The sequence below is a fragment of the Podarcis tiliguerta genome, assembly GCF_965153285.1.
Source record: "Podarcis tiliguerta genome assembly, chromosome: 7".
NCBI lineage: Eukaryota > Metazoa > Chordata > Lepidosauria > Squamata > Lacertidae > Podarcis > Podarcis tiliguerta.
In genome coordinates this window covers 37,277,677-37,287,898 of record NC_139540.1, presented here as the reverse complement: position 1 = coordinate 37,287,898, position 10,222 = coordinate 37,277,677, and the positions used below count along the sequence as shown (strand labels likewise).

The 10,222-nt window shown below is 39.8% G+C and overlaps 1 long non-coding RNA gene across 1 annotated transcript in view; it reads left to right on the top strand.

Annotated features, from left to right (window-relative positions):
* Positions 1–10,222, top strand: part of LOC310682544 — a 51,011-nt gene that overhangs the window by 789 nt on the left and 40,000 nt on the right. The gene's annotated exons all lie outside the window — the stretch shown is intronic.

Genomic DNA, 10,222 nt, shown 5'->3' with positions numbered 1-10,222 from the left:
GAACCAAAAAACAAAAAACCCCACACGTTTCTGATCTTCCCTAAAGGATTTCTGCCTTCCCACTCCCTTGCAGAGACATGAACAAGGCATGTTCTGTCTCTTGTGTTGGGCCTGTCTGGTGTACTTTTTCGTAGGCTAAATTTGAGCTGTATTGATAAACATCTCTTTACATGGTGGTTTCAAGAAACTGTGATAGGTGTGCCATCTGTATGAAGAGACCAAGCACTGTGAAAAAGAGAGAAGGTTTAGGGAGCCAGCTGCTTGGAAGTTGTGGTCATTTGTAATCAAGCATGAAATATGGAGTCACACCTACAATAGCATTCCTATGGCACAATAATATATTGGGTCACAGAGTAAAGGCAAAGTGTGTTCTCTCTCTTTGATGGTAGCTTATCTCCAAGCCAGGTAAAATATGTATGTTGTGTAATACATACGGGGGAGAAATAAAGTGATGCAGTCACGGACACATTAAAAACAAATATCCATGAGAAAAGGTAAACAGAACCAAAAAACACAGCTTCTGCCAACCTAGCACTTTGAAAGCATACTAGTGCAAGTAGATAAATAGGTACCACTGTGGTGGGAAGGTAAATGGCATTTCCATGCACTCTGGTTTCTGTCACGGTGTTCCATTGCGCCAAAACTGGTTTAATCTTGCTGGCCACATGACCTGGAAAGCTCTGTGGACAAATGCCAGCTCCCTTGACCTGAAAAACGAGATGAGAGCCACAACCCCATAGTCGCCTTTGACTGGACTTAACTGCCCAGGGATCATTACCTTCTTTTCTTTTTTACAACCCTCAAAATACCACAAATTGCAAAAGGAGCCAAATAAATTCTCTACGCTAAGTTGTTCACACATTTATAAAGATACAGGTATTGACAAACTACTCCCTCTAAGTAAAAGAGTTTTAGTTTTTACTTTTGCTAGAATGAAACTGCAGTCACATCTCTTCCAGACTGCTTTTCCACTTGATTCCTTCTGTGTTTTAAAATAATTTGTCGTTTGTAGACAGCATTCATTCCATCTTCAGCTAGATCTCCCATCTTGGCTTCATTTGCTTTACAATCTTAGGGTTTTTTAAAATGTGCCAAACATATCATTGGGGTGACCATAACATAGGTTTAAGGTGCCATTTGACTCTGATCTGAGCTTTTATATCTACATTTCTGATCTTGCCACTAAATTGCTGTGGTGGCAGCCACCATTTGAGCATGTATGATGTCCTTTAATCTCACTTCTCCAATGAAAAACTCAAGGACGACACAGCCTACAGTATACAATAGGTTTAAAAACAAACCAAAAAGCCCGTCTTAGTGGCACACTTGGATTGTTGGAAATATCCTGACAGATCAGGCTGGATTATGTTTTACCACTCAAGAGCAGCAGTGGTAGAGGTGAATCCTATGTATTTTAATCTGATTTTTCTGTACATTTCCCCCAAGATTCTTTCACTTACCAGTTTCTAACTGATTTGACAATTCTTCTCAGTTACATAGAGAATGAAATATATGGTTGTAACAGCGGATGTCTTTCACTTAACAATACAGCCTCCCCCTGCAATTCTGTAACTACTAAAAGGGACACTGTGGTCTAAACCACTGAGCCTAGGGCTTGCTGATCAGAAGGTCATGGTTCGAATCCCCACGATGGGGTGAGCTCCTGTTGCTTGGTCCCAGCTCCTGCCAACCTAGCAGATCGAAAGCACGTCAAAGTGCAAGTAGATAAATAGGAACCGCTCTGGCAGGAAGGTAAACGGTGTTTCCGTGTGCTGCTCTGGTTACACCAGAAGCGGCTTAATGATGCTGGCCACAAGACCCGGAAAAACTGTCTGTGAACAAACATCAGCTCCCTCGGCCAGTAAAGTAAGATGAACACCGCAACCCCAGAGTCGTTCGCGACTGGACTGTTAGGGGTCCTTTACCTTTACCTTTTTTTAACTACTAAAAAGAAAGCAGTTGGGACTTATTTGTGGAGGTGGAAGGGCTTGAGGATGAAGACTAGAAGACATCAGGTCCAGTCACTTCAGACACTAGAAAGGTAGTAAACAATGTGGTCCAAACAAACATTAATGGTAATCAAAACTGGAAGTTCAAACATTAAATTCCTCTTTTGAGAAGTGCCTCTCCCATGGAGAAACATGAGAACTGCACCCAGCCACAGAGAAATTAGAGGGTGACCGAAATCCAGACTCCATTGCTGGATTCACTCGCCCATGGGACTTAATAACCTAGTATAAAGTCCTGTTTGGAAATAAGAACAGATAAGAAGCAGAACATGCCTTTTGCAAACCCAGAAATTAAATGTCACTGTTTTAATACAGCAGATTTATAGGCATTACTCTTTCAGGTGTAACATTATTTTGGGTTTCAGTTAAACACCCATCCTCCCATTATACTCTTTGATTCTGGCTCTACCAGTGTAATTCCCAAAAAGGGGCATTCTGGGAGTCTTGCAGGATAGGTCAAGACAGCACTTGTATGTCTTTCAAAACTAGGACCTTCTGCATGCAAAGCAGGTGCTGAACTAGCCACCCTTCTGAATAATTCATACACAATCCAGCACAATTGTATGTACATTACCTTAGCTTTAATTGCATAATTATTAGTTTTCTATTGTGGACACATAGTTTTACTACAGGATGGCAAATATGACCTGGTAGGCATTAATGAAGCCTTGTGTGATGAGTCTCATGACTGGAATGTAGGAATTTAGGGGTATAACCTATTCAAAAGGAATGAACTAAACAGGAAGGGCTTATATTGAATGGATGTGTAAACTTGTACAAAAATCCATGATCTGTAGCATGGAAAGCAGATTGAGAGTATATGGGTAAAAATTGAAGGAGACAGAACTACAGTAACCCTTACTGTGGGTGTCTGTTATAGGCCACCAAGACAGACTGAAGACGTGGATGATGCCTTCTTAGAGCAGATTAACAAATATTTAAAAAGGAGAGATAGACTATAGTCTATCGTTGTTGCTCTCTGTTAGGTCTAGAGAGGGCTTCTTGAGGAGTCAACACACTGCTGCCTCTTTAAGGGCAGCATCCAGCACTACATAATGCAAAGACCCATTTACCTTACCTCTGGAGCACTCATTCATCCCATCCCGGCTAGCTTTCATAAGCCAGGATGCCGTATTAAATATAGCCCATATTTTTCCAACAATACAATATTACTTTAAGCTGCCATTGCTTCTTCCAGAGAATTCTGGACGCTGTGGTATAAGGGTGCTGAGAGTTGTTAGGAGACCCCCTATTTTCCCCACAGAGCTACACTTCCCAGAGATCCCTGTGAAGAGGGATTTATTCATTTTTTGCACATTTATTTAATATTAAAACAAATTACAACGATACATTTCAAACACAATTAAAAATTACACTACAACATTGTACACTGCCATAATACCACAGAACAATCACTCCAATCCTCAGTCTCCCATCACTGGCAAGGAATCTCTTTCTTTCAGCTCACTTTCACAATAAGTTTGAGAATTCACTGTCTAAAGGGAGGGAGGTAACCTGTAGGTCCTGGGTCAGCTCAGACTTCATGGCCTCTGTGGCAACCATGAGACCATCTCAGTAAATTAAAGGCCCAACAGAAGAGACAGAACATACCCTAGTTCAGGTCTTTCCAAGGGAGTGGGAAGACAGAAATTCATTGGTAGGGAGGTTTGTGCTGAGCCCATTGTCTGAGATGGATAATACAATGGTGAAATTTGAAGTGATGATGCAGTGCCCCTCTATAAGGCTGGGGGATCCATTAAGGCGGTCAGTTCCCAGAGACTTATGGTATCTGATAGATTCCTGAATACTCTCAGGAATTTTCAAGTTGGCACGCTCACCACTTCTGTCAAAGTCTTGATATAGAATTGGGAATTAAGGTAGGCACTTGACAGGTTGGCTCTTAAGTGTCATCCTCAACCCTGAAGCAAACAGGGCTCCCTCATATTCTCAAGAGTGTCAGGCGATGAAGTGTCTGGAAGGGACTCAGCAGCTTGCAAGGCAAGATCTCTCTCGAAGGCCTGTGGTTTTTATCTGCCTTTTAGTAGATTTTAAGCGGTTTCAATGAGTTTTAATTGGTTTTAACTCTTCTTCAAGTGATTCATGAAATGACTAGGGAAGATCAGAAACCTATGGTTTCTTGTTTTTTGGTTCTATTTGCCTTTTACTTCCCATGGATATTTGTTTTTAATGTCTCTGTGACCCTTTGATGTCAAAGCATGTCAACCAGGAACTTTTTTGCTCCTGATCAAGCAACCAGCTGCCTGCAGTAAAATCAGCATGGCAGAATTTAATTTCAGTGATCAAAAAGATGGTATTGGAGATCCCAGAAAATGCCTGGAGAACAAGTGACTGGTCAAGTTTATTGGAGTAGGCTTGATTTCTGAGGATGATTACTTAAGATTTGGTATTCAAACCCAGAAGGTGTTAATGAAATCCTCATTTGCTGTAGAATTAAAGAGACAAGTGCCAATGGAAGAGCTTTTACTTATGCACTAGGATTCAATATTGTAACAGAACATGTTATGAAGGTTATGTATTACACAACATACATATTTTACCTGGCTTGGAGATAAGCTACCATCAAAGGGAGCAAATGCACTTGTCACAATTTCTATCTTTACTCTGTGTCCCAATATATCATTGTGCCATAGGAATGCTATTGTAGGTGTGACTCCATATTTCATGCTTGATTACAAATGACCACAACTTCCAAGCAGCTGGCTCCCTAAACCTTCTCTCTTTTTCACAGTGCTTGGTCTCTTCATACAGATGGCACACCTATCACAGTTTCTTGAAACCACCATGTGAAGAGATGTTTCTCAATACAGCTGGAAATTAGTCTACAAAAAAGTACACCAGAACACCAGACAGGCCCAACACAAGAGACAGAACATGCCTTGTTCATGTCTCTGCAAGGGAGTGGGAAGGCAGAAATCCTTTAGAGAAGATCAGAAACGTGTGGGGTTTTTTGTTTTTTGGTTCTGTTTGCCTTTTTGCATGGATATTTCTTTTTGATGTGTCCGTGACTGCATCACATTATTTCTCCCCTGTTGAAAATCATGCTTAATGCAGGAAAAATACTACTTCTCTGTTACAAGGAATGCCTCTCCTCTTGAAAAGAGAGTAAAACAGACCATCATATGTGTATGCAAACATTGCTCTGACAACTGACAAATGCATGCTGAACTTCTTAGTTTCTTCATACAGATGGCACACCTTTCACAGTTTCTTGACATCACCACATAAAGAGACATGTTTCAATACGGCTGGAAATTAGACATCGAAAAAGTGCAGCAGACAGGATTTCAGGTGCTTCTCCAGAGAGGTGTCTGGATTAAAGGCAATTTAGGTTTACCAGGAATGTAAGTAAAAACTTTTGTTCATAGAATCCTAAAGTTTAGAGTTCAGAGGGGACCCTAGTTAACCCCTTGCAATGCAGGGATCTCAACAAACATCCCTGGTTAATTTTGTAAAAGTTCTATAAGGTGGAAATCTGCCCAAAGACTTGCTCCGACCATAACGCTATTAAGATGGTAATGAACTTACAACCAACTGGATCCTTCAGATGGAGGATGAATGACTCTCTTTTTAGAGATGCGGAATTTGTGAAGAAAGCCCAGAAAACTCTGAAAGATTATTTTGAAATAAATTTGAACACTACGGTGGAGAAAAGAATTATATGGGACGCAAGTAAGGCTGTTATGAGAGGTTTTTTGATCCAACAAAATGCACTCAAGAGAAGATTACAACAGGAAAAAAGAGAAAAGATTTTGGATAAGATCAAGGAAGGTGAAAAGAGATTGAGAACAAACCCAAAATCACAGGAAATATTAAGAGAGATAAAGTTGTATCAAGTACAATACATGCAACTAATAAACCAAGAGATTGAATGGAAAATCAAACAGATGAGACAAAGAACATTTGATTCGGCAAATAAGTGTGGAAAGTTATTGGCATGGCAAATAAAGAAGAGACAAAAAATGAACACTATTACAAGTGTGGAGGTTGAAGGAAGAATGTTGCAATATCCCAACGAGATCAGGAGTGCTTTTCAAAAATATTTTAAAAAGCTCTACTCTCAACAACCACAGAAAGAAACAGAGATAGAAGAATTTTTGAAAGTGAATGGGCTACCAAAAATATCGCAAGAAAACAAACTTAAACTGAGCAGTAGGATAACAGAACAAGAGATAGAGAGTGCCATCCAAAATATGCAACTAGGCAAAGCTCCGGGACCTGATGGGCTGACTGCAAGATATTATAAATCATTGAAAGACTGGCTAACTCAACCCTTAAAAGAAATATGTAATGAAATACTTCAGGGGAAAAAGGCTCCAGAATCGTGGAAAGAAGCTTTTGTGACTCTTATACCAAAGACAGACGTTGAAAAACATCAACTTAGGAATTACCGGCCTATATCATTGTTAAATGTGGATTACAAAATATTTGCGGATATCTTGGCGAGAAGAAGGTACTAACAGAGGAGATTCATAAAGATCAAGCAGGCTTTCTCCCAGGAAGACATCTATCAGAGAACGTAAGAAATATAATTGATATTTTGGAACTTTTACAGGAAAATATAAATACAAAAGCGGCGCTGATATTTGTGGATGCGGAGAAAGCCTTTGACAATATCTCTTGGAGTTTTATGAAGAAGAATCTCCAAGGCATGGGGGTAGGCCAAGAATTTGAAAATGGTATAGGGGCAATCTATTCTGAACAAAAAGCTAAATTAATAGTAAATAATGTTTTGACAGAAGAGTTCAGAATAGAAAAAGGAACACGACAAGGGTGCCCAATTTCCCCACTACTTTTTATATCGGTCCTGGAGGTGTTGCTGAATACGATCAGAAAGGACCAATTGGTCAAAGGGATATAGGTCGGAGCTAAACAATATAAATTAAGAGCTTTTGCAGATGACCTGGTTTTGACGTTGCAGGAGCCAGAATCTAGTGGAAAAAAAGTTTTAGAACTGATTCAAGAATTTGGCCAATTGGCAGGCTTTAAATTAAATAAAACAAAAACTAAGGTTTTGACAAAAAATCTGACAGAAATTGAAAATGAAAGGTTTCAGAAAGAAACAGGTTTAACAGTAGTGAAGAAAGTTAAATATTTGGGAATAAGGATCTAGATACGTGGTCTAGCTTGAAACTCTCACTACTGGGGCGCATTGCTGTAATTAAGATGAATGTATTGCCAAGAATGCTGTTTTTGTTTCAGACACTGCAGATTATTGATAAAACTGACTGTTTCAAGAAGTGGCAAAAAGATCTATCTAAATTTGTCTGGCAGGGCAAAAAGCCAAGGATAAAATTTAAAATATTAACAGACGTTAAAGAAAGAGGGGGCTTTGCCCTGCCAGACTTAAAACTCTATTATGAAGCAGCAGCTTTCTGCTGGTTGAAGGAATGGCTACTTCTTGAAAACACAGATATATTGGATTTAGAAGGGTTCAATAATGCATTTGGCTGGCATGCATATCTATGGTATGACAAAGTTAAAGTGCATAGAATGTTCAAAATTCACATTGTCAGAAAAGCACTGTTCAATGTCTGGATTAGATATAAAGATCTTTTGGAAAACAAAACTCCAAGGTGGTTGTCTTCAATGGAAGCTAAGGCAGTAAAGAGACTCAATATGGAGGCAAATTGGCCGAAGTATTGGGAGATTTTAGAACAGGATGGTGACAAACTGAAACTGCAGAGTTTTGATAAACTAAAAAGTAAAGTCCGAGATTGGCTTCATTATTATCAAATAATGGAGGTATTTAAAATGGACAGAAAAATTGGCTTCCAGGTGGAAAAATCAAAATTGGAAACAGAACTATTAGAACCTAAAACAAAAATATTGTCTAGAATGTATAATTTGCTGCTGAAATGGAACACACAGGATGAGGAAGTGAAATCGGCTATGATTAAATGGGCTCAAGACGTTGGCCATAACATAATGTTTGCTGACTGGGAAAGGTTGTGGACCACTGGAATAAAGTTTACGGCATGTAATGCCTTAAGAGAGAACATAATGAAAATGATATATAGGTGGTACATGACACCAGTCAAGCTTGCAAAAATGTATCATATGCCTGATAACAAATGCTGGAAATGTAAAGAAGCAGAAGGTACCTTTTTTCACCTTTGGTGGACGTGCCCAAGGATTAAGGTTTTCTGGGAAATGATTTATAATGAATTGAAAAAAATATTTAAATACACATTTAGAAAGACCCCAGAAGCCTTTCTCCTGGGTATGGTAAACCAACAGGTTCAAGTGAAGGATAGAACTTTTTTTATGTACGCTACAACAGCAGCAAGAATACTCATCGCGCAATATTGGAAGACGCAAGATCTACCCACGCTGGAAGAATGGCAAATGAAGCTCATCGACTATATGGAACTTGCAGAAATGACCGGCAGAATCAGAGACCAGGGAGAAGAGATGGTGAAGGAAGACTGGAGGAAATTTAAAGACTATTTACAGAAGCATTATAAAATTACGAACGTTTGAGGTTATCAGATTGAATGTAAAAGAATGTTATTATAAAAATGACAATGTTAAAGAAAGTATATTTAATAAGACATAGGGAAATGTAAGGATAAATAAGACAATAATATTAATCTGAACCAAAGATACGCCAGAGGGAAAGAGTTTACTACCAGAATATAAGACCTAGAATACAGAGTGGGAAGGCATGGGGAAGTCGCAGACCTAAGTTAATGCTGAAGAATATAATGATACAATATTTGTTTTTAACTCTTTTATTCTTACCGTTTTCATTTTTCTTCATGTTTTTGTATAATGTATGTATTGTTTTTCTTTTGCTTTTTTCCTTTTGATGTGTTTGTCGATTTGTTCTTTTTTTTGTTTATTGAATGTGGAAAATAAAATATTATATAAAAAAAAAAAATTTTGTAAAAGTTCTAATGTTCTTAATGTTCTAATGTTCTTAAGTATGCTTAAATGTTCTAATGTATGCTTAAGTATGTAGGTGCAAACAGCTTGAGGCAGCCTTACCTGTGACCGCAGACTCATCCGAAAGACTATGAAGCTCCTTTTAACACCAGTGCTACTCCTCCATAGCAGTGCTTTTCCTATTGTGAAGAGCCTCCACTTCAGGCCTGCCCCGGAATACCCCATTGGGGGGACTTCTGCTGGGTGGTGCTGAGGAACCAGAGGCACTTGGCCCACCCATAGAAAAGTAAGCTCTTTGCTGCTTGGGTGCTGCTGGCCTCATTGGCATGAATGTAACCAAGCGGTCAAGATAGGACACTCCTGGCCTTGTCAACCATCTGTATAATGGTGCTAATACTCTGAGGATCTTGAAGGAACATAAGGTGGATATCTGCAACTAGGAAATGCCCCCTCCAGCAGATACTCCAGCCCCAAGAACGGGCAGGGCGGGTTCATTTGTGATCCAAATCTCTCCCTTAGTAAGTACCATTTATTTATTTATTTATTAGCGTTTATTTACATTTGTTTGTTTGTTTGTTTGTTTGTTAGATTTGTTAGTTGCTTTATCTTGCCCAAAGCAAGCCTAAGTGACTTACATTGGCCCAATGTGCATAAACATTCATGCCAAACTATTGGCATGAAAGAAACCGCTAGCCCAGGTTCAGATAACATGACAAATTGGACTTTCAATACCTGCTGCATGCTATTGCCCTATAATTTGTTTTTATGGTTTAATGTGAGATACAAACCAAGCTATTAATTTCTGTGCCCTCAAGAAAAAATGAGGCTTTTAAACCTCCTACACATTTACCTGGGAGTAAGCTTCCTTTTGCACAGGAGGACTTGCTCCTGAGTAGGGCTGGGTGGTGTTGGGTTTTGAACATCGAGGTTTGGTGATAAACCCACTTTGACACAATCTCAGCTGGGAAGGGGGAGCACCTTAATGGAGCCCCCACCCCTCTGCTGGCTCAGCTCCTGCAATCAGTGGTGGGTTGGGGGCTGTGTAAAACTGCTTGGGTGAGGTGAGGGCAACAGTCTCAGCCAAGCAGTTTAAAGAGGCAGAGGAAGGAGCAACTGTTTCACCTATGCAGCTTGTTTCTCCCTTGGCCAGTATGAGAGCAGACAATGAGGTTTCACTCATCCTTCTGAGTCCCTCTGCCTCCAGCACCCGGCTGCAGCTTGTTTCTCCCTTGGCGCTGGTAGCAGAGGGACTCAGAATGTGGCGGTTTCACCAGCAATATACCGCTAGTCTGCCCCTCATACCGGAC